The sequence below is a fragment of the Pseudophryne corroboree genome, chromosome 6, assembly GCF_028390025.1.
Source record: "Pseudophryne corroboree isolate aPseCor3 chromosome 6, aPseCor3.hap2, whole genome shotgun sequence".
Lineage (NCBI taxonomy): Eukaryota > Metazoa > Chordata > Amphibia > Anura > Myobatrachidae > Pseudophryne > Pseudophryne corroboree.
The window spans coordinates 627,708,294-627,733,671 of NC_086449.1; positions in this window are offsets into that span (position 1 = coordinate 627,708,294).

Below are 25,378 nucleotides of genomic sequence, written 5' to 3' on the forward strand. Positions count from 1 at the left end.
CCACATTTTTGTTCTCCATTTTTTAATGTGTGGAATTATATGCCAGTATCAATTAGAGATGAGCGCCTGAAATTTTTCGGGTTTTGTGTTTTGGTTTTGGGTTCGGTTCCGCGGCCGTGTTTTGGGTTCGACCGCGTTTTGGCAAAACCTCACCGAATTTTTTTTGTCGGATTCGGGTGTGTTTTGGATTCGGGTGTTTTTAAAAAAACACACTAAAAAACAGCTTAAATCATAGAATTTGGGGGTCATTTTGATCCCATATTATTATTAACCTCAAAAACCATAATTTCCACTCATTTTCATTCTATTCTGAATACCTCACACCTCACAATATTATTTTTAGTCCTAAAATTTGCACCAAGGTCGCTGGATGACTAAGCTAAGCGACACTAGTGGCAGACACAAACACCTGGCCCATCTAGGAGTGGCACTGCAGTGTCACGCAGGATGTCCCTTCCAAAAAACCCTCCCCAATCAGCACATGACGCAAAGAAAAAAAGAGGCGCAATGAGGTAGCTGACTGTGTGAGTAAGATAAGCGACCCTAGTGGCCGACACAAACACCGGGCCCATTTAGGAGTGGCACTGCAGTGTCACGCAGGATGTCCCTTCCAAAAAACCCTCCCCAATCAGCACATGACGCAAAGAAAAAAAGAGGCGTAATGAGGTAGCTGACTGTGTGAGTAAGATTAGCGACCCTAGTGGCCGACACAAACACCGGGCCCATTTAGGAGTGGCACTGCAGTGTCACGCAGGATGTCCCTTCCAAAAAACCCTCCCCAATCAGCACATGACGCAAAGAAAAAAAGAGGCGCAATGAGGTAGCTGACTGTGTGAGTAAGATTAGCGACCCCAGTGGCCGACACAAACACCGGGCCCATTTAGGAGTGGCACTGCAGTGTCACGCAGGATGTCCCTTCCAAAAAACCCTCCCCAATCAGCACATGACGCAAAGAAAAAAAGAGGCGCAATGAGGTAGCTGACTGTGTGAGTAAGATTAGCGACCCTAGTGGCCGACACAAACACCGGGCCCATTTAGGAGTGGCACTGCAGTGTCACGCAGGATGTCCCTTCCAAAAAACCCTCCCCAAACAGCACATGACGCAAAGAAAAAGAAAAGAAAAAAGAGGTGCAAGATGGAATTGTCCTTGGGCCCTCCCACCCACCCTTATGTTGTATAAACAAAACAGGACATGCACACTTTAACCAACCCATCATTTCAGTGACAGGGTCTGCCACACGACTGTGACTGATATGACGGGTTGGTTTGGACCCCCCCCCAAAAAAGAAGCAATTAATCTCTCTTTGCACAAACTGGCTCTACAGAGGCAAGATGTCCACCTCATCATCACCCTCCGATATATCACCGTGTACATCCCCCTCCTCACAGATTATCAATTCGTCCCCACTGGAATCCACCATCTCAGCTCCCTGTGTACTTTGTGGAGGCAATTGCTGCTGGTCAATGTCTCCGCGGAGGAATTGATTATAATTCATTTTAATGAACATCATCTTCTCCACATTTTCTGGATGTAACCTCGTACGCCGATTGCTGACAAGGTGAGCGGCGGCACTAAACACTCTTTCGGAGTACACACTTGTGGGAGGGCAACTTAGGTAGAATAAAGCCAGTTTGTGCAATGGCCTCCAAATTGCCTCTTTTTCCTGCCAGTATAAGTATGGACTGTGTGACGTGCCTACTTGGATGCGGTCACTCATATAATCCTCCACCATTCTTTCAATGGTGAGAGAATCATATGCAGTGACAGTAGACGACATGTCCGTAATCGTTGTCAGGTCCTTCAGTCCGGACCAGATGTCAGCATCAGCAGTCGCTCCAGACTGCCCTGCATCACCGCCAGCGGGTGGGCTCGGAATTCTGAGCCTTTTCCTTGCACCCCCAGTTGCGGGAGAATGTGAAGGAGGAGATGTTGACAGGTCGCGTTCCGCTTGACTTGACAATTTTCTCACCAGCAGGTCTTTCAACCCCAGCAGACTTGTGTCTGCCGGAAAGAGAGATCCAAGGTAGGCTTTAAATCTAGGATCGAGCACGGTGGCCAAAATGTAGTGCTCTGATTTCAACAGATTGACCACCCGTGAATCCTTGTTAAGCGAATTAAGGGCTCCATCCACAAGTCCCACATGCCTAGCGGAATCGCTCCGTGTTAGCTCCTCCTTCAATGTCTCCAGCTTCTTCTGCAAAAGCCTGATGAGGGGAATGACCTGACTCAGGCTGGCAGTGTCTGAACTGACTTCACGTGTGGCAAGTTCAAAGGGCATCAGAACCTTGCACAACGTTGAAATCATTCTCCACTGCGCTTGAGACAGGTGCATTCCACCTCCTATATCGTGCTCAATTGTATAGGCTTGAATGGCCTTTTGCTGCTCCTCCAACCTCTGAAGCATATAGAGGGTTGAATTCCACCTCGTTACCACTTCTTGCTTCAGATGATGGCAGGGCAGGTTCAGTAGTTTTTGGTGGTGCTCCAGTCTTCTGTACGTGGTGCCTGTACGCCGAAAGTGTCCCGCAATTTTTCTGGCCACCGACAGCATCTCTTGCACGCCCCTGTCGTTTTTTAAATAATTCTGCACCACCAAATTCAAGGTATGTGCAAAACATGGGACGTGCTGGAATTTGCCCATATTTAATGCACACACAATATTGCTGGCGTTGTCCGATGCCACAAATCCACAGGAGAGTCCAATTGGGGTAAGCCATTCCGCGATGATCTTCCTCAGTTGCCGTAAGAGGTTTTCAGCTGTGTGCGTATTCTGGAAACCGGTGATACAAAGCGTAGCCTGCCTAGGAAAGAGTTGGCGTTTGCGAGATGCTGCTACTGGTGCCGCCGCTGCTGTTCTTGCGGCGGGAGTCCTTACATCTACCCAGTGGGCTGTCACAGTCATATAGTCCTGACCCTGCCCTGCTCCACTTGTCCACATGTCCGTGGTTAAGTGGACATTGGGTACAACTGCATTTTTTAGGACACTGGTGAGTCTTTTTCTGACGTCCGTGTACATTCTCGGTATCGCCTGCCTAGAGAAGTGGAACCTAGATGGTATTTGGTAACGGGGGCACACTGCCTCAATAAATTGTCTAGTTCCCTGTGAACTAACGGCGGATACCGGACGCACGTCTAACACCAACATAGTTGTCAAGGCCTCAGTTATCCGCTTTGCAGCAGGATGACTGCTGTGATATTTCATCTTCCTCGCAAAGGACTGTTGAACAGTCAATTGCTTACTGGAAGTAGTACAAGTGGGCTTACGACTTCCCCTCTGGGATGACCATCGACTCCCAGCAGCAACAACAGCAGCGCCAGCAGCAGTAGGCGTTACACGCAAGGATGCATCGGAGGAATCCCAGGCAGGAGAGGAATCGTCAGAATTGCCAGTGACATGGCCTGCAGGACTATTGGCATTCCTGGGGAAGGAGGAAATTGACACTGAGGGAGTTGGTGGGGTGGTTTGCGTGAGCTTGGTTACAAGAGGAAGGGATTTACTGGTCAGTGGACTGCTTCCGCTGTCACCCAAAGTTTTTGAACTTGTCACTGTCTTATTATGAATGCGCTGCAGGTGATGTATAAGGGAGGATGTTCCGAGGTGGTTAACGTCCTTATCCCTACTTATTACAGCTTGACAAAGGGAACACACGGCTTGACACCTGTTGTCCGCATTTCTGTTGAAATACCTCCACACCGAAGAGCTGATTTTTTTGGTATTTTCACCAGGCATGTCAACGGCCATATTCCTCCCACCGACAACAGGTGTCTCCCCGGGTGCCTGACTTAAACAAACCACCTCACCATCAGAATCCTCCTGGTCAATTTCCTCCCCAGCGCCAGCAACACCCATATCCTCCTCATCCTGGTGTACTTCAACACTGACATCTTCAATCTGACTATCAGGAACTGGACTGCGGGTGCTCCTTCCAGCACTTGCAGGGGGCGTGCAAATGGTGGAAGGCGCATGCTCTTCACGTCCAGTGTTGGGAAGGTCAGGCATCGCAACCGACACAATTGGACTCTCCTTGTGGATTTGGGATTTCGAAGAATGCACAGTTCTTTGCTGTGCTTTTGCCAGCTTGAGTCTTTTCATTTTTCTAGCGAGAGGCTGAGTGCTTCCATCCTCATGTGAAGCTGAACCACTAGCCATGAACATAGGCCAGGGCCTCAGCCGTTCCTTGCCACTCCGTGTGGTAAATGGCATATTGGCAAGTTTACGCTTCTCCTCCGACAATTTTATTTTAGGTTTTGGAGTCCTTTTTTTACTGATATTTGGTGTTTTGGATTTGACATGCTCTGTACTATGACATTGGGCATCGGCCTTGGCAGACGACGTTGCTGGCATTTCATCGTCTCGGCCATGACTAGTGGCAGCAGCTTCAGCACGAGGTGGAAGTGGATCTTGATCTTTCCCTAATTTTGGAACCTCAACATTTTTGTTCTCCATATTTTAATAGGCACAACTAAAAGGCACCTCAGGTAAACAATGGAGATGGATGGATACTAGTATACAATTATGGACGGACTGCCGAGTGCCGACACAGAGGTAGCCACAGCCGTGAACTACCGTACTGTACTGTGTCTGCTGCTAATATAGACTGGTTGATAAAGAGATGTCGTAGTATGTATGTATGAAGAAGAAAGAAAAAAAAACCACAGTTAGGTGGTATACAATTATGGACGGACTGCCGAGTGCCGACACAGAGGTAGCCACAGCCGTGAACTACCGTACTGTACTGTGTCTGCTGCTAATATAGACTGGTTGATAAAGAGATGTAGTAGTATGTATGTATAAAGAAGAAAGAAAAAAAAACCACGGGTAGGTGGTATACAATTATGGACGGACTGCCGAGTGCCGACACAGAGGTAGCCACAGCCGTGAACTACCGTACTGTACTGTGTCTGCTGCTAATATAGACTGGTTGATAAAGAGATGTAGTAGTATGTATGTATAAAGAAGAAAGAAAAAAAAACCACGGGTAGGTGGTATACAATTATGGATGGACTGCCGAGTGCCGACACAGAGGTAGCTACAGCCGTGAACTACCGTACTGTGTCTGCTGCGACTGGATGATAAATAATGATATAAAAAATATATATATATCACTACTGCAGCCGGACAGGTATATATATTATATAATGACGGACCTGCTGGACACTGTCTGTCAGCAGAATGAGTTTTTTATAGAATAAAAAAAAAAACACCACACAAGTGAAGTCACACGACGAGTGTTTAACTTTTTCAGGCAATCACAATATAGTATACTACTAACTATACTGGTGGTCAGTGTGGTCAGGTCACTGGTCAGTCACACTGGCAGTGGCACTCCTGCAGCAAAAGTGTGCACTGTTTAATTTTAATATAATATGTACTCCTGGCTCCTGCTATAACCTATAACTGGCACTGCAGTGCTCCCCAGTCTCCCCCACAATTATAAGCTGTGTGAGCTGAGCACAGTCAGATATATAATATATACATAGATGATGCAGCACACTGGGCTGAGCAGTGCACACAGATATGGTATGTGACTGTCTTGTACTCCTGGCTCCTGCTATAACCTATAACTGGCACTGCAGTGCTCCCCAGTCTCCCCCACAATTATAAGCTGTGTGAGCTGAGCACAGTCAGATATATAATATATACATAGATGATGCAGGCATGCAGCACACTGGGCTGAGCAGTGCACACAGATATGGTATGTGACTGAGTCACTGTGTGTACCGTTTTTTTCAGGCAGAGAACGGATATATTAAATAAAACAACTGCACTGCTGGTGGTCACTGTGGTCAGTCACTAAACTCTGCACTCTCTTCTACAGTATCAGCCTCAGGTCAATCTCTCTCTCTCTCTCCTAATCTAAATGGAGAGGACGCCAGCCACGTCCTCTCCCTATCAATCTCAATGCACGTGTGAAAATGGCGGCGACGCGCGGCTCCTTATATAGAATCCGAGTCTCGCGAGAATCCGACAGCGTCATGATGACGTTCGGGCGCGCTCGGGTTAACCGAGCAAGGCGGGAAGATCCGAGTCGCTCGGACCCGTGAAAAAAAACATGAAGTTCGTGCGGGTTCGGATTCAGAGAAACCGAACCCGCTCATCTCTAGTACCAATAGCAATGGCCTACTACTATATATACTGCGCACAACTGAAATACACCACAGGTATGGATAGTATACTTGACGACACAGAGGTAGGTACAGCAGTGGCCTACTGTACCGTACTGCTATATATTATATACTGGTGGTCAGCAAACTGTGCAAAACTGAAATGCACCACAGGTATGGATGGATAGTATACTTGACGACACAGAAGTAGGTACAGCAGTGGCCTACTGTACCGTACTGCTATATATTATATACTGGTGGTCAGCAAACTGTGCAAAACTGAAACGCACCACAGGTATGGATGGATAGTATACTTGACGACACAGAGGTAGGTACAGCAGTGGCCTACTGTACCGTATTGCTATATATTATATACTGGTGGTCAGCAAACTGTGCAAAACTGAAATGCACCACAGGTATGGATGGATAGTATACTTGACGACACAGAGGTATGTACAGCAGTGGCCTACTGTACCGTAATGCTATATATTATATACTGGTGGTCAGCAAACTGTGCAAAACTGAAATGCACCACAGGTATGGATGGATAGTATACTTCACGACACAGAAGTAGGTACAGCAGTGGCCTACTGTACCGTACTGCTATATATTATATACTGGTGGTCAGCAAACTGTGCAAAACTGAAATGCACCACAGGTATGGATGGATAGTATACTTGACGACACAGAGGTAGGTACAGCAGTGGCCTACTGTACCGTACTGCTATATATTATATACTAGTGGTCAGCAAACTGCGCAAAACTGAAATGCACCACAGGTATGGATGGATACTTGGATAGTATACTTGATGACACAGAGGTAAGTACAGCAGTGGCCTACTGTACCGTACTACTATATATTATATACTGGTGGTCAGCAAACTGTGCAAAACTGAATGCACCACAGGTATGGATGGATAGTATACTTGACGACACAGAGGTAGGTACAGCAGTGGCCTACTGTACCGTACTGCTATATATTATATACTGGTGGTCAGCAAACTGTGCAAAACTGAAATGCACCACAGGTATGGATGGATAGTATACTTGACGACACAGAGGTAGGTACAGCAGTGGCCTACTGTACTGTAATGCTATATATTATATACTGGTGGTCAGCAAACTGTGCAAAACTGAAATGCACCACAGGTATGGATGGATAGTATACTTGACGACACAGAGGTAGGTACAGCAGTGGCCTACTGTACTGTACTGCTATATATTATATACTGGTGGTCAGCAAACTGTGCAAAATTGAAATGCACCACAGGTATGGATGGATAGTATACTTGACGACACAGAGGTAGGTACAGCAGTGGCCTACTGTACCGTAATGCTATATATTATATACTGGTGGTCCGCAAACTGTGCAAAACTGAAATGCACCACAGGTATGGATGGATAGTATACTTGACGACACAGAGGTAGGTACAGCAGTGGCCTACTGTACCGTACTGCTATATATTATATACTGGTGGTCAGCAAACTGTGCAAAACTGAAATGCACCACAGGTATGGATGGATAGTATACTTGACGACACAGAGGTAGGTACAGCAGTGGCCTACTGTACCGTACTGCTATATATTATATACTGGTGGTCAGCAAACTGTGCAAAACTGAAATGCACCACAGGTATGGATGGATAGTATACTTGACGACACAGAGGTAGGTACAGCAGTGGCCTACTGTACCGTACTGCTATATATTATATACTGGTGGTCAGCAAACTGTGCAAAACTGAAATGCACCACAGGTATGGATGGATAGTATACTTGACAACACAGAGGTGGTACAGCAGTGGCCTACTGTACTGTACTGCTATATATTATATACTGGTGGTCAGCAAACTGTGCAAAACTGAAATGCACCACAGGTATGGATGGATAGTATACTTGACGACACAGAGGTAGGTACAGCAGTGGCCTACTGTACCGTACTGCTATTTATTATATACTGGTGGTCAGCAAACTGTGCAAAACTGAAATGCACCACAGGTATGGATGGATAGTATACTTGACGACACAGAGGTAGGTACAGCAGTGGCCTACTGTACCGTACTGCTATATATTATATACTGGTGGTCAACAAACTGTGCAAAACTGAAATGCACCACAGGTATGGATGTGTAGTATACTTGACGACACAGAGGTAGGTACAGCAGTGGCCTTCTGTACCGTACTCCTATATATTATATACTGGTGGTCAGCAAAATTATCCACTGTACTTCTACTATATACTGTCTACAATGCAGCACAGATATGGAGTGTATTTTAGGCAGACAACGTATACTGGTGGTCACTGGTCAGCAAAACTCTGCACTGTACTCCTCCTATATAATATTATACTGGTGGTCCCCAGTCCCCACAATAAAGCAGCACACTGAGCACAGATATGGAGTGTTTTTCAGGCAGACAATGTATACTGGTGGTCACTGTCAGCAAAACTCTGCACTGTACTCCTGCTATATAATACAGCTGCTCCCCAGTCCCCACAATTAAGCAGTGTGAGCACAGATATATGCAGCACACTGAGCACAGAAAAGGAGCATTTTTTTCAGGCAGAGAACGGATAAAACTGGTGGTCACTGATCAGCAAAACTCTGCACTGTACTCCTCCTATATTAATATACAGCTGCTCCCCAGTCCACACAATTAAGATATAACTAAGCAAGCACAAATATTTGCATCAACAATGAATAAACGGAGAGGACGCCAGCCACGTCCTCTCCCTAACATTTCCAATGCACGAGTGAAAATGGCAGCGACGCGCGGCTGCTTATAAAGAATCCGAATCTCGCGAGAATCCGACAGCGGGATGATGACGTTCGGGCGCGCTCGGGTTAACCGAGCCATACGGGAGAATCCGAGTATGCCTCGGACCCGTGTAAAAAGGGTGAAGTTCGGGGGGGTTCGGTTTCCGAGAAACCGAACCCGCTCATCACTAATATATATATATATATATATATATATATAGGGGATGAGATCAGGCGGCACTCACGGATTTCAGACAAACAAGTAAGGAGACAACCCCTACTTGTAGACTTAACGTTTCGGTTTATTAACCGTCTTCAGAAGTAATCATTACTTCTGAAGACGGTTAATAAACCGAAACGTTAAGTCTACAAGTAGGGGTTGTCTCCTTACTTGTTTGTCTGAAATCCGTGAGTGCCGCCTGATCTCATCCCCTACATTGCCGTAAACGCTGAGGAGGGCACCCGGTAAGCTGACACCTAAAAACTTGATTGAGTGCCGAGCTCCATTCTCTTATATATATATACTGTATATATATATATAATTTGAATTGAAATTATAGTGCTGTTCTCATTGTAATATTATATCTATTTTTTTAAGTGTTATAATATATTATTTTCATTAAAATTAAGTAATTGCTTTTTGGTTCCTGTTAACACCTTTTACTATTATAGCCCATTTGTCTGCAGAAGTCTTTCTATATTGTTTTGTGTACTATAGAATAAGAACAACCGCACAGGTTATCTTCACACTCCCCTCAGTGTTATTTCATTCAATTTGTATATGAAGAGGAGCTACCTACTGTACTACCATTGTGTATACACATAGGCATTTGTGGGGGCCTACACCGCACACACTGCACCCATAAAGTTTACCTATTCTTCTGGAGTCCCGCAGTGGTGGCCCTGCAGTGCGGGCGCAAACCACTTGGAAAAAGGTCACCGCGCCCATTTCCGAGTGATTTGCGCATGCGCACTGTAGATGGCCCCGGGAACAAGGTGCAGGCGTCATGTTCCTGGAGACCTGTTCAGGCACAGTAGACTATGGCTTTATGCCAAAGTCTACTAGCTGTCAATTAATTCCCACTAGGGCCAAAATTGACTAATATTCGTGTTTTAGCCGTTTTTAAGGGTGTTTGAACTCAAATGGTATCGGGTGCATTTTACTGGAACTTTTTGAATCCTGATACGGTCATTTACCAAGCTGCCGAGATTTCCTCATTCGTCTTTTCCGATGTCGATGTGATTCGTAATGTCAGGCAGTGTTTTACGGGAGTGATGAGTAAAACACTGCCTGACAAAACACAAGGAATCCCGGCCGGATCTGTGAGATCCGTGCAGGGCTTCATTGTGTACCTTAAAAAAAAAGTTTAAAGAGTTAAAAAAACAGAAAAAAATTGCGTGGGGTCCCCCCTCCTAAGCAAAACCAGCCTCGGGCTCTTTGAGCCGGTCCTGGTTGCAAAAATATGGGGGGAAAATGACAGGGGTTCCCCCATATTTTAACAACCAGCACCGGGCTCTGCGCCTGGTCCTGGTGCCAAAAATACGGGGGACAAAAAGCGTAGGGATCCCCCGTATTTTTGGAACCAGCACTGGGCTCCACTAGTCAGAGAGATAATGCCACAGCCGGGGGACACTTTTATATAGGTCCCTGCGGCCCTGGCATTAAATCACTAACTAGTCACCCCTGGCCGGGGTACCCCGGAGGAGTGGGAACCCCTTAAATCAAGGGGTCCCCCCCTCCAGCCACCCAAGGGCCAGGGGTGAAGCCCAAGGCTGTCCCCCCCATCCAAGGGCTGCGGATGGGGGGCTGATAGCCTTGTGAAAAAAATTTAATATTGTTTTTTAGTAGCAGTACTACAAGTCCCAGCAAGCCTCCCCCGCAAGCTGGTACTTGGAGAACCACAAGTACCAGCATGCGGTGGAAAACCGGGCCCGCTGGTACCTGTAGTACTACTACTAAAAAAATACCCCCAAAAAAACAGGACACACACACCGTGAAAGTATAATTTTATTACATACATGCACACCTCCCTACATACATACTTACCTATGTTCCCACGAGGCTCGGTCCTCTTCTCCATGTAGAATCCTTGGGGTACCTGTGAAAAAAATTAAACTCACATAATCCAGTGTAGAATCAGACCTTTGTATAATCCACGTACTTGGCAAAATAATAAAACGGAAACCCGACCACGCACTGAAAGGGGCCCCATGTTTACACATGGGACCCTTTTCCCCAACTGCCAGAACCCCCCCTGACTCCTGGCACTCTCCTGATTGGCTGTGTGCTCCTGTAGTGTCTGTGAGGCAGCACACGGCACAGATACAATGTAGCGCCTATGCGCTCCATTGTAGCCAATGGTGGGAACTTTGCGGTCAGCGGTGAGGTTACTTTCAGTCAACCGCTGACCGCAAAGTTCCCACCATTGGCTACAATGGAGCGCATAGGCGCTACATTGTATCTGTGCCGTGTGCTGCCTCACAGACACTACAGGAGCACACAGCCAATCAGGAGAGTGCCACGACGTGGCGCTCCCTGATTGGCTGAAGGTACCCTCTTTGACAGGAGGTCTGATTCTACACTGGATTATGTGAATATGTGAAGATATTTTTTTACACAGGTACCCCAAGGATTCTACATGGAGAAAAGGACCAAGCCTCGTGGGAACATAGGTAAGTATGCATTTATGGAGGTGTGCATGTATGTAATAAACTTATACTGTCACGGTGTGTGTGTCCTGTTTTTTTGGGGGTATTTTTTAGTAGTAGTACTACTACAGGTAACAGCGGGCCCGGTTTTCCACCGCATGCTGGTTCTTGTGGTTCTCCAAGTACCAGCTTGCGGGGAGGCTTGCTGGGACTTGTAGTACTGCTACTAAAAATAATATTCATATTTTTTCACAAGGCTATCAGCCCTCCATCCGCCGCCCTTGGATGGGGGGGACAGCCTCGGGCTTCACCCCTGGCCCTTGGGTGGCTGGAGGGGGGGGACCCCTTGATTTAAGGGGTTCCCACTCCTCCAGGGTACCCCGGCCAGGGGTGACTAGTTGGGTATGTAATGCCAGGGCCGCAGGGACCAGTATAAAAGTGTCCCCCGGCTGTGGCATAATGTACCTGGCTAGTGGAACCCGGTGCTAGTTTCAAAAATATGGGGGACCCCTACGCTTTTTGTCCCCCATATTTTTGGAACCAGGACCAGGCGCAGAGCCCGGTGCTGGTTGATTAAATATGGGGGAACCCCTGTCATTTTCCCCCCCATAATTTTTCAACAAGGACCGGCTCAAAGAGCCCGAGGCTGGTTGTGCTTAGGAGGGGGGACCCCACGCAATTTTTTTTCCCAGTTTCTACACTAAACAGACCCTTTACCATAGATAACCATGCACAGATCCCACTGATCCGTGCATGGTTATCCAAACTCGACTGGAAAAAGCAGGTCTATTTTTTTGCTGCTTTTTTTAACGAATCGAAAAAAAAACAGACCCGCACTTGAGCACTCAGAAACTAATACCCAAATACGAATGAATAGTGAATGCCCGTATTCTATGAAATAACAGCCGCGTTTGACCGATGGTCTATTCATTCGTATTTGTGAACGTTGTCATTCAAACCATTACGAATAGTCCAAACACTGCCGAGATTGGTGCTTAGTGAATTCCCGGATTGGGACTTAGAAAAAAAAACACAAATTGGACAAACTTGGATTTTTAGTAAATACTGGCCTAGGTATATGTTGCACATTATTGACCCATGACATATTATGATATATTCACTGTAGATTCAATTAGTCATGAGTTATGTGAAAATACAAAGAATTTACCATTAATAATGTCCACTGATGAATATATACTATTATTCTTGTATAATAATGGAAGAATTAGTATTTATTAAAACCAATATCTAGATAGATTTCTTCCAGTGTTGAATGTTACAGTTAACTTTCACTATATATGCTATAAAAATAGCAAAGGGTAAGACTTTACTGATATTTATAAGTGGATACTAGGAGATTCAGTATACATACTTAAGGGTATAAAGTATTCCAGTATCCAACAGAGGGTCTATACTCTATGACACCAAAAGAGGTATTTTGATAGGGATTTAACAATCCCAATTATTTCATCAACTTTTTATTTTATCTAATATTTCACCATTTCATGTTTTTTTTGTGGGGGTTTCTATGATTTTATTAGTCATTATTTAAAGTTAGGTTTTATATTTTAAACTTGACCAGTGAACCATGCATTTACATTTTTCTGGTTTTTTGTTTATGTTGTTTTGTGTGTAGGTTCTGAGTAGAGTGGGGTATTAACATTCCTTAGGTATGATGTACTAAATTATTATTATTATTATTATTATTATTATTATTATTATTATGATCTTTTACAAGCTTACTGCACAGTGCTTTACTTTTGGAAACAAACACTGCAAAAAACAAAACGAAGTAGAAACAAACAATGAGGAAAGAGCGTCTTTCTCAGGAGCTTGGAAGCCGTTCTCTACATCTAGAAGTCAAATCTGTGTTTAGGCTGTTAGATCACACAGGAGAAGTTGCATTACTGTGTGTAAAAAGTGTCCAGCATGGCAATCCACTCCCCCATCACTCCAACTCTGTTCTAGTCACATTGGTGGATAGAACATTTAAAAATATAATCAGAGTAGTGGACTATTTTTGTTTGCTTGTTTGCTTTTCGAAGGTTCATAGTGTAGATTACAGACCTCAAAGTAGTGGTGAGCGGGTTCGTATCCTCGGGATCCGAACCCGCCCGAACTTCACCTTTTTTTGCACGGGTCCGAGCAACTCGGATCCTCCTGCCTTGCTCGGTTAACTCGAGCGCGCCCGAACGTCATCATCCCGCGGTCGGATTCTCTCGAGATTCGTATTCTATATAAGGAGCCGCACGTCGCCGCCATTTTTCACTCGTGCATTGGAGATGATCGTGAGAGGACGTGGCTGGCGTCCTCTCAGTTTCTATGTTCAGTGGGCTGCAAATTGTGCTGCAAATATCTGTGCTCAGTGTGCAGCAAATATCTGTGCTCAGTGTGCTGCAAGTGCAAATATCTACGTTCTCTGCCGGAAAAACGCACCATATCTGACTGTGCTCAGTGTGCTGCTAATATCTGTGCTCAGTGTGCTAATTGCTTTATTGTGGGGACTGAGGACCAGCAGTATTATATAGTAGGAGGACAGTGCAGAGTTTTGCTGACCAGTGACCAGTGACCACCAGTATTCTACGTTCTCTGCCTGAAAAACGCTCCATATCTGTGCTGCATATTATTATATATATACTAGTAGGAGGACAGTGCAGAATTTTGCTGACCACCAGTATAACTATATATATAGCAGTACGGTACAGTAGTCCACTGCTCTACCTACCTCTGTGTCGTCAAGTATACTATCCATCCATACATGTGGTGCATTTCAGTTTTGCACAGTTTGCTGACCACCAGTATATACTATAAAGCAGTACGGTACAGAAGGCCACTGCTCTACCTACCTCTGTGTCGTCAAGTATACCATCCATCCATACCTGTGGTGCATTTCAGTTTTGCACAGTTTGCTGACCACCAGTATAACTATATATATAGCAGTATGGTACAGTAGTCCACTGCTCTACCTACCTCTGTGTCGTCAAGTATACTATCCATCCATACCTGTGGTGCATTTCAGTTTTGCACAGTTTGCTGACCACCAGTATATATTATATAGCAGTACGGTACAGAAGGCCACTGCTCTACCTACCTTTGTGTCGTCAAGTATACTATCCATCCATACCTGTGGTGCATTTCAGTTTTGCACAGTTTGCTGACCACCAGTATAACTATATATATAGCAGTACGGTACAGAAGGCCACTGTTCTACCTACCTCTGTGTCGTTAAGTATACTATCCATCCATACCTGTGGTGCATTTCAGTTTTGCACAGTTTGCTGACCACCAGTATAACTATATATATAGCAGTACGGTACAGAAGGCCACTGTTCTACCTACCTCTGTGTCGTCAAGTATACTATCCATCCATACCTGTGGTGCATTTCAGTTGTGCGCAGTATTTATAGTAGTAGAATATTTATAGTAGTAGGCCATTGCTATTGATATATTACTGGCATATAATTCCACACATTAAAAAATCGAGAACAAAAATGTGGAGGTTAAAATAGGAAAAGATCAAGATCCACTTCCACCTCATGCTGAAGCTGCTGCCACTAGTCTTGGCCGAGACGATGAAATGCCATCAACGTCGTCTGCCAAGGCCGATGCCCAATGTCATAGTAGAGAGCATGTAAAATCCAAAAAAATAAAGCTCAGTAAAATGACCCAAAAATCTAAATCAAAATCATCTGAGGAGAAGCGTAAACTTGCCAATGTGCCATTTACGACACGGAGTGGCAAGGAACGGCTGAGGGCCTGGCCTATGTTCATGGCTAGTGGTTCAGCTTCACATGAGAATGGAAGCACTCATCCTCCTGCTAGAAAACTTAAAAGAGTTAAGATGGCAAAAGCACAGCAAAGAACTGTGCGTTCTTCTAAATCACAAATCCCCGAGGAGAGTCCAATTGTGTCGGTTGCGATGCCTGACCTTCCCAACACTGGATGGGAAGAGGTTGCGCCTTCCACCATTTGCACGCCCCCTGCAAGTGCTGGAAGGAGCACCCGCAGTCCAGTTCCTGATAGTCAAATTGAAGATGTCACTGTTGAAGTACACCAGGATGAGGATATGGGTGTTGCTGGCGCTGTGGAGGAAATTGACAAGGAGGATTCTGATGGTGAGGTGGTTTGTTTAAGTCAGGCACCTCTTTTTTTCTTTGCATCATATGCTGTTTGGGGACTATTTTTTAAATCTGCCATCCTGCCTGACACTGCAGTGCCACTCCTAGATGGGCCAGGTGTTTGTGTCGGCCACTTGTGTCGCTTAGCTTAGTCACACAGCTACCTCAATGCGCCTTTTTTTATTTGCATCATGTGCTGTTTGGGGACTATTTTTTTGAAGTGCCATCCTGCCTGACACTGCAGTGCCACTCCTAGATGGGCCAGGTGTTTGTGTCGGCCACTTGGGTCGCTTAGCTTAGTCACACAGCTACCTCAATGACCCTCTTTTTTTCTTTGCATCATGTGCTGTTTGGGGACTATTTTTTGAAGTGCCATCCTGTCTGACACTGCAGTGCCACTCCTAGATGGTCCAGGTGTTTGTGTCAGCCACTTGGGTCGCTTAGCTTAGTCATCCAGCGACCTCGGTGCAAATTTTAGGACTAAAAATAATATTGTGAGGTATGAGGTGTTCAGAATAGACTGGAAATGAGTGTAAATTATGGTTATTGAGGTTAATAATACTATGAGATCAAAATGACCCCCAAATTCTATGATTTAAGCTGTTTTTGAGGGTTTTTTTGCAAAAAAACACCCGAATCCAAAACACACCCGAATCCGACAAAAAAATTTCAGGGAGGTTTTGCCAAAACGCGTCCGAATCCAAAACACGGCCGCGGAACCGAATCCAAAACCAAAACACAAAACCAGAAAAATTTCCGGTACACATCACTACCTCAAAGTGCTGTTTATGTATAAATGCTGCAAAATAAACTCATTTAAACGATGAATTACAGCATTTTACGATGGGTGAGATGTTTACACTGGTACTCAAAATGGATTAATTGGTGCCTTGTTTTCTGTTGATGTCACTGATGACTCATGTCTTTGAACCAAGCACTGAAACAGTGACTGGGGTCAAAAACGGTTGGTTGGATCAGTCAGTTGTTTGTGTCACTAGCAAATATAGTACCAAACATAACAGCTACAACAGATTTAAGAAGATTGTGATAAAAAGAACTGAGGAGCTTGACAAAAGAGCTGCAGCATGTGAACAGGAAATTGATGAAGGATATGTTATACACTGGAGACAAGAGAGAGAGATGAGTTGGAAAAAAATCCAACTTGCTACTGTAGGTGGAAAAAAGAGTAGTGGCTTGGTCACAATTAGAAGAAAATCTTGAAAAGTAGATATAGGACCAATGGGAGAGAGGAGTTTCATTACCACATCTGTAAGCAAAATCTATGGATCAACAAATGACTCTGTACAATTTCAAAGGTGGGGTCCGAGCTGGTGCTACCATTTTATGAGAAGGAAAATCTTATCTGTTCATATGAGATTTCTATTAGCCCCATGGACATCAGTGGAAGCAGGAAGAAAATGATGAATCAGGCAACTAAGTACAGTAAATTTAATCAGATACTGACAAATCAAACTTAAAGGGTTTTCTTTAATTAAAGCTCATTGGTACCATATGAAGGGTTGTGTGTTTAGCATACCATAATATGTATTTATGTATGTATGTATGTATGTATGTATGTATGTATGTATGTATGTATTTATTTATTTATTTATTTAGGTACCATTAGTATGACTGAATGGATAGTGTGTAACTATGCATGTATGTATGTATGTATGTATATTGTTTTGTTATTTTTTACATATTTTATTGTATTTCATCTGTATATTGTACCATTGCTTATTTTGTATATATACCCACATTTCTAACAATATCAAAAACCGACATACAATACGCAATATTGTTTTTTTATATTTATCTTTGATATTCGACATATAGTAATACCTGACAATATACCTGTACAGAATACCTGACCACATTTTAAATTGTCGAGTCCAATATTGTATGCATGCATGTATGTATGTATGTAGATTTGTTTTGTGATTTTAGTTTATCTGTATATTGTATATTATTTTATGTAAAGACTCTCTTTTCAAGCAAAACCACTTACAAAACCACATCCCATCTAATTTCTCAGACTCAGCTATTTTCCTTGGTGCACATTGGCCAATTTTACCAATTGAGAGAGGATCACATTCTAAATTTGGCAAATTAGACAAGACTTGGGCATTTGATGAACCCTTTGAAAAAGTAGATGGATCACTTTCAAAACACATTGGACACTTTCAAGTATCATGCTCATTTTGGGCCCATTTTTGGCTTTCAATTTCAGCTTCACTAACATGAGATATGTATTATTCCGAATGCTAAAAAAAATGAATCCTTTCTACCAACTTCTTTTACAGTACTTGTTTTTTTTTTGTTGCTGCTGCTGCAAAATGACAAACTAATGATTTTTTTAGAGAGCATAATAAATCAGAAACTATATTTTCAATATCTTAGATTAATGTAAGAATTGAATTTCTTATTTCACTGAGCTGTCAGGTGGAATAAATAGTTTGACTGTCAGTAACACCTCAATGGTTTTCATGTTTCTGAAAAATCTTAAGAGCTACATTGACTTAACTAGTAAAATGTAAATCAGCTGGGCAAATAGTACTGACTCCCTATGGTTTTTTGTTCTTTGATATTGTATTATCACAGCAGGTTTCATCCAGCAACCCCAAGACACATAACACAAGTACAGCTATATCTATATTTCATTGTATACATTACCTATGCTGATTGTTAATTTTCCCCAATGTGAAAATGAAAAGGGTTTTAGAATTACATGCATATTGCATATTAATATGATCTATTTTAATATAGCACAATGAATTGAGCTCAAAGTAGGACCTATCTTTCCAAGATGACTTGGTTACATGTGAAGGTTACACGTGTACCATGTGGGTGCAAAATTACAAGGTTACTGTTTTATAAAATATGGCACATCTGAGACTTTACTGATATAATTATACAGAATTATTACATTTTATAGTTACTGTTTCTTGTGAAACTGTCTTTTAAAGGAGATATAGGGAATAGTTCCATTGAACTAACCTAATCTGTAACTCAAGTTGCCCTGTACTGTACTTGTGATTGTGCAGTGTGTTTCTTTATGAAAAGTCCTCCGAGTTCCGCCTGTTGCAGCAACACATTGTTTATTCCTTTTGGATGGCACGGGGGTTGTGTACATCATTTATATAGAGTGCTGGGCTTGCATAACATTTGTGTATATATATATAGTCCATGGATAAATATATATATATAGTAACACTGTAGGGGAACAGGGTGCCGTCTCCTGGGGTAGATGGCAGCAAGCAGCAGCTGAGAAATCATACAAGTCCAGTTTGGGGTGCAACTGGCCACAACCAGGTTTATTAAGCAGAAAATAAAATAAACATCAAAAGAAAATACCTTGCCTGTCCGGCACTAACTAAACACAAGACGTTCCTAACTGTCTCTAAACAAAACACAGAGTTCTCCAGTAAATACTGTAGGGCTCACTTGTATAAGGAAGCGTGTTTCTCCCACATAGGTTTTGTAGTTTCTCCCCAGGCAGTCTGCACACACTGATCAGGCTAGCAACCTTATAACACTCTTGCACAGCTAAAAGCCCTGATTAGCTCTCTGTGAGGCCAAAGACCCGAACTGGGCCCAATGTCTGGAACTTGCCCTCTCTTTCTCAGGGCCCTTGTCCAGCTTTTCCAACAGACTGAAAGGCTGCTAACAAAACAAAACATTTTCCTGGAAGCTTTCCTTTTTCTAAAACATGTAAGACAAGAACCTGGGACTAACATACCTGCCCTTAAACACCATTCCAGTGTTCTTGTCACAAATAAATATATATATATATATATATATATATATAATATACACACACATACATACAGTGCTCAAACTGGGGTGGTATACATATATATATATATATATATATATATATATATATATACCACCACTTCGAGCATTGAGCAGGGGCGATGTGTCACCAGCTGCGCAGACAAGATCAGTCTGCAGCGGCTCTGCTCTGCCTACTTGTGGCGCTGGGGAACTGGGAGCAAAGATCCCAGACCTCAGCACCTTGGAATGCTCAGGGAGCCAGCTAGCCTGGTCCCTCTGTGTGCGGCACACTTGGGCTGCAGTGGGTCCATCCTCCCCCCACCGCTGCCACACCAGAAGCAGCAACCCTGGACTCCCAGTGCAGTGGATTTGGCCATGCAGCTCCCATTGCTTCATCCTCTCAGGGACATGATGACACCAACTACAACTTCAAGGTCTGCCCACCTGACTGAGTTAATGCCAATTGCATCATTACACTGAATAGAAGAGACTGCAATATGATGACACACATTACATTGTCGCACATCCACAGGCAGTGCATCTGGGCATGCGTGGCTGCAGCAGTTAGCCTTCCCGGAGTCTGCCGTTACCTGCGCTGGCCTCATGCTCGCTGAAGCTGTGATAGGTAAGCCTTTTCCTCAGTGTGTGCTGTATGTTCATCTGTCCTGCTCCTGCACTATCCAAGCTGTCTGCCTCCCTTTGCTGGAGACAATCTAGCAGCTGTGCTCATATTGCAGGCTGCTTCTTAGCTGGCAGGGCATACTAGGACTTATAGTTCCATGCCAGCCTTGCTGCTTGTGCCCATGCCTGATTTACAGCCTGTGTTTTTGTATGTATGGTTCATTTTTTTCACATTTCACTGTCAGTCTTTGCTGATCTTTCTTAATAATTGTCTCATGGTGTACATATATTGTACGTTCCTATTATACCGCTGGTAAGGAGATATACTGCACAGCTAGTAGACAGATCAGCATCCAAACTCTACATCCAAAATCTGTCCCTTTTATGGAGATGATCGTCGGCAACAGTCTATTCCTAGGGTGATGCTGCAGGTTTCCCTCATAACTGTATGTGGCAAAATGTGTAATGGGCATTACAGTATATGGCATAATGTGGAATGGGCATTACGGTGTGTGAAATAATGTGTAATGGACATTACGGAGTGTGGAATAATGTGTAATGGGCATCATGGTGTGTGGTATAATGTGTAAGGGGCATTACTATAAGGAGTAAAAATGACAAATAATGCAAAGGGCATGAATCAGTTTTTTACCCCTGTGTTTTTGTATTACCTGTGTTGTATAGGGGGCTCTCTCTACCCAGAGTAATGTGTACAAGGGGTACTATTGTGTGGTGTAATGCGACTGATGGGCACTACTGTGCGTTGTAATGTTTATTCATACTATTCTGTGGCCACGCGCCTTCCCCATGAAGCTATGCCCCTATTTTTTGCCATGCGCCTTCGGCACGCACTAACCCTTTCCTTTTTCCATACCCCCACTTCAAAAATTCCACTTCGACCACTGTATATAGAGTAGTGTCCAGAATTGTGGAAACCTTTTGTAAAATGTACGTTTTTAGGGTTTAATTGTGTATAACGGCATTATTTTCAAAGAAAATCCTATGAACGTATATATCACTGGAAAGATAATTTTATACACAATATAATGCAGTTCACCACAATGAATTATGGCCCTCATTCTGAGTTGATCGCTCGGTAAAAATCTTCGCATCGCAGCGATTTTCCGCTTAATGCGCATGCGCAATGTCCGCACTGCGACTGCGCCAAGTAAATTTGCTATGCACTTAGTAATTTTACTCACGGCTTTTTCATCGTTCTGGCGATCGTAATGTGATTGACAGGAAATGGGTGTTACTGGGCGGAAACAGGCCGTTTTATGGGCGTGTGGGAAAAAACGCTACCGTTTCCGGAAAAAACGCAGGAGTGGCCGGAGAAACGGAGGAGTGTCTGGGCGAACGCTGGGAGTGTTTGTGACGTCAAACCAGGAACGACAAGCACTGAACTGATCGCAGATGCCGAGTAAGTCTGAAGCTACTCAGAAACTGCTACGAGGTGTGTAATCGCAATATTGCGAATACATCGTTCGCAATTTAAAGATGCTAAGATTCACTCCCAGTAGGCGTAGGCTTAGCGTGAGCAACTCTGCTAAAATCGCCTTGCGAGCGAACAACTCGGAATGACCTCCTATCTTTATTCCATAAAAAGTTATATAAATCAAGATAGGGAGACTTTATTTGTAAAGAGAGGGGATTACTTCAAGTAAAAACTGGCCAATAGGAGTGATTGTTCTGAGAGCCAATCAGGAGTTGATGCCACAAAATGGATTCAATAAAGTGTTAGAATGAGTAAGCTCACATTTGTAGCTACCAGAATTAATAGTAAAACATCTTATTTAGTTGTTTGATGGTCGCTGTTTTTTAGGAGTTTTTTACTTTCATTTCCTACAGTAAGCTGTGTAACTTATTTAGTATAAAAAACAAAGTAAAAATAATTGACTGTTCACCTAGAAAGAGAAACAAAATAATTATTTTACGTTAAGAAGGTAACACTTACAACAAAATTATAAGAAAAGTAGGTGACGACTTAACCAAAGGAGGAATTTCGAAACTGTGGAATAAGTACCAACAGACTACGGGGGTCATTCCGAGTTGTTCGCTCGCAAGCTGCTTTTAGCAGCTTTGCACACGCTAAGCCGCCGCCTACTGGGAGTGAATCTTAGCTTATTAAAATTGCGAATGAAAGATTAGCAGAATTGCGAATAGACACTACTTAGCAGTTTCTGAGTAGCTCCACACTTACTCGGCATCTGCGATCAGTTCAGTCAGTTTCGTTCCTGGTTTGACGTCACAAACACACCCAGCGTTCGCCCAAACACTCCTCCGTTTCTCCAGCCACTCCCGCGTTTTTCCCAGAAACGGTAGCGTTTTTTCACACACACCCATAAAACGGCCAGTTTCCGCCCAGAAACACCCACTTCCTGTCAATCACATTACGATCACCAGAACGAAGAAAAAAAACTCGTAATGCCGTGAGTAAAATACCTAACTGCATAGCAAATTTACTTGGCGCAGTCGCACTGCGGACATTGCGCATGCGCATTAGCGACTAATCGCTCCGTTGCGAGAAAAAAATAACGAGCGAACAACTCGGAATGACCCCCTATGTCCATTCAAAACCAAACTGGTAAAGGTAAGAAAAAGATCCACAACAACATGCTGTGATAAAAGAAAGATAAAACTGTGCTTGAGAGACAGGAAAAAATCATCTCAGGCAATTCAAAATGATTTACGTGAATGTGGTGTAAACACCAGAGCCATGACTGTTTGATGCAGTCTTCAATATTTTGGATTAAATGCCAGAATTCCAAGGAAAAAGTCACTTTTATCTCTCAAAGACAGAAAAGATTAGAATGGGCTAAAAAGTATATTAATTGGTCATAAGAACAATGTAACAGTGTCATCTGGAGTGACAGAACCAGAAAATCCACGTTTGGTAGTGATGGCATGAAATATGTCCACAGAAGAATTGGAGAAAATTTGCTACCTGAGTGCACAACACCTACTGCAAAGCATCCAGTTAGTGTTATGCTGTAGGGATGAATGACAGCAAATGGTGTGGGATGAATTTATGTGAGCAATGGAATTTTAAATAGCAGAAAATATATCAGTGTCCCACAGTGGGGAGGGGTGAGCAATTAGGGGGGCACAAACTATGCAGAGCAGTGGCAGGGCCGAAACTAAGAGTCCTGTCACCCGGGGCAAGGCAGTAATTTGGTGCCCCCCACCCCACAAAAAAATTTAAATAATAAATATTTTTTTTAAAATAAGTGTCCCGCCTACTGCTGTTTGTTGTATTTTTGGAGACTTTGCCTCCAATGGAGGACACCGGCCATAACTGGATGTCTATTTTTATACTATATGGAGTGCCGCTGACTACGTATTGCTATATATATATATATATATATATATATATATATAGTCCTTGGTGTCCGGCACCCCTAAACAATGGTAGCAATGGCCCAGGTGCCCTCTGTACTAAATAGTATATTGTCAGGTGTCACCTCATATAAGCCAATGTTACGAGGCCCGTAGCCCAAAGGGGCAAAGGAGAGGCTACGGGCCCCGGAACATTGCTTGTTATTATTATGGGACCACACAATCCCAAAAGAGGGCACTCACCAATCCAAATGCAGGTGTAAAAAAGACTTTTTATTAATGCATCCGAGTCACCAATGGAGAGTATATATATATATATATATATATATATATATATATAAATATATATATATATATATATATATTAATGTGGGATACTGGTTTAAAAATTTTTTTACATGTCAGTGAGCCAGTCACAGTGTATATTGTACTCTGCAGCCAGCCAGGCTTTTAGCATGTTAGCCCCGGCCTTATTGCTGATACTATGGTGTGGAGGTACAGTAGCCGCAGCACGCACCTACTTTTTTGGTGCGCATGCAGGGTTTGCTAGTAAGGATGCGGCCGCGGTGCCAGAGACTCCCGCCTCCGGCTCCGTCCTCTCTCTAGCTGGGTGCGCGCGTGTGATGTCACATGCACGTGCAACGTCATGACATCACACGCTCGATGTGCCGGCGTCCGCATCCTGGTAGCACAGGGAGCCGCATCTAGAGCTGCTGGCTACCTACAGCAGGTCAGTTGCTGTCGGGGAGCCAGCAGAAGTTATTGTTACACAAGAACTGGGCTCATTAGCGCCCCCTACAGCCCAGCACCCGGGGCATGTGACCCCCTAGCCCCCCCTAGTTTCGACCCTGGCAGTGGGTAAGCAGCGGGTGAATAGATGCTGTGCACATGCGCACAGCATCTTTTCACAATGTAGAGATAGCCTAGGGGCAGCCCAGCATAACAGAGAGTGCTGGGCACACCCTCACGGTGACAGAAATGGGAGTGACGTGAGGCTCCACCCATTTTTTCTGAGACTCCACCCCTTTTGATGCGGCTTGAGTTTTGGCACGTCAAAGGTCTCGACCCACTGGCCACCAATGTTGGGAGATATGTAATTGCAGCAAAAGGCTTCCCACCTAAGTACTAATGAATATTGTGCGAAACTAAAAGGCCCTACACACTGAGTTATGTTACTGAAAGATATGAACGTATGGAGCTCAGCCAGCTTTCAAGTGTAAAAGAGAAAATTACCAGCACTGGCTGATCATGCTTATGCAATATAAAAAACAATATAATTTCCAAATGGCTTATAATTAAAAAGACATATTTATTTCACATGTATATCCTATAAAATAATGAATAAAAGGTGAACAAGACGGTACTCAATAAATTTTGCCACAATATCTGAATTACTTATATATCCACATTTGGCTATTAGTAGTACTCAAGGGGACTGGAATCACTTGGAGATGTCCATCACTAATCGGTTATTTTTGCATAAATCCGATAATTTGCAGATGTGAGGTATTTACCAGTGATCCTGAGAGCAGGTAATGTCCACCTGATGTGTGGCTGGATCAAATTATCCTCTTTGGCATGGAGGATTGGGTCCAGAAGGTGGATGCTGCTATTAGAATGTCCCAAATGGTGTGCACCAGAGTATCCGTAAAGCCAGTGGAGATGGTGGTATTGAGTATCCAGATATGTTTAAAAGCTCAACGCGTTTCGCTGGTTAGGATATTCCAGCTTCCTCACTTGCTCCTGAGGAAGCTGGAATATCCTAACCAGCGAAACGCGTTGAGCTTTTAAACATATCTGGATACTCAATACCACCATCTCCACTGGCTTTACGGATACTCTGGTGCACACCATTTGGGACATTCTAATAGCAGCATCCACCTTCTGGACCCAATCCTCCATGCCAAAGAGGATAATTTGATCCAGCCACACATCAGGTGGACATTACCTGCTCTCAGGATCACTGGTAAATACCTCACATCTGCAAATTATCGGATTTATGCAAAAATAACCGATTA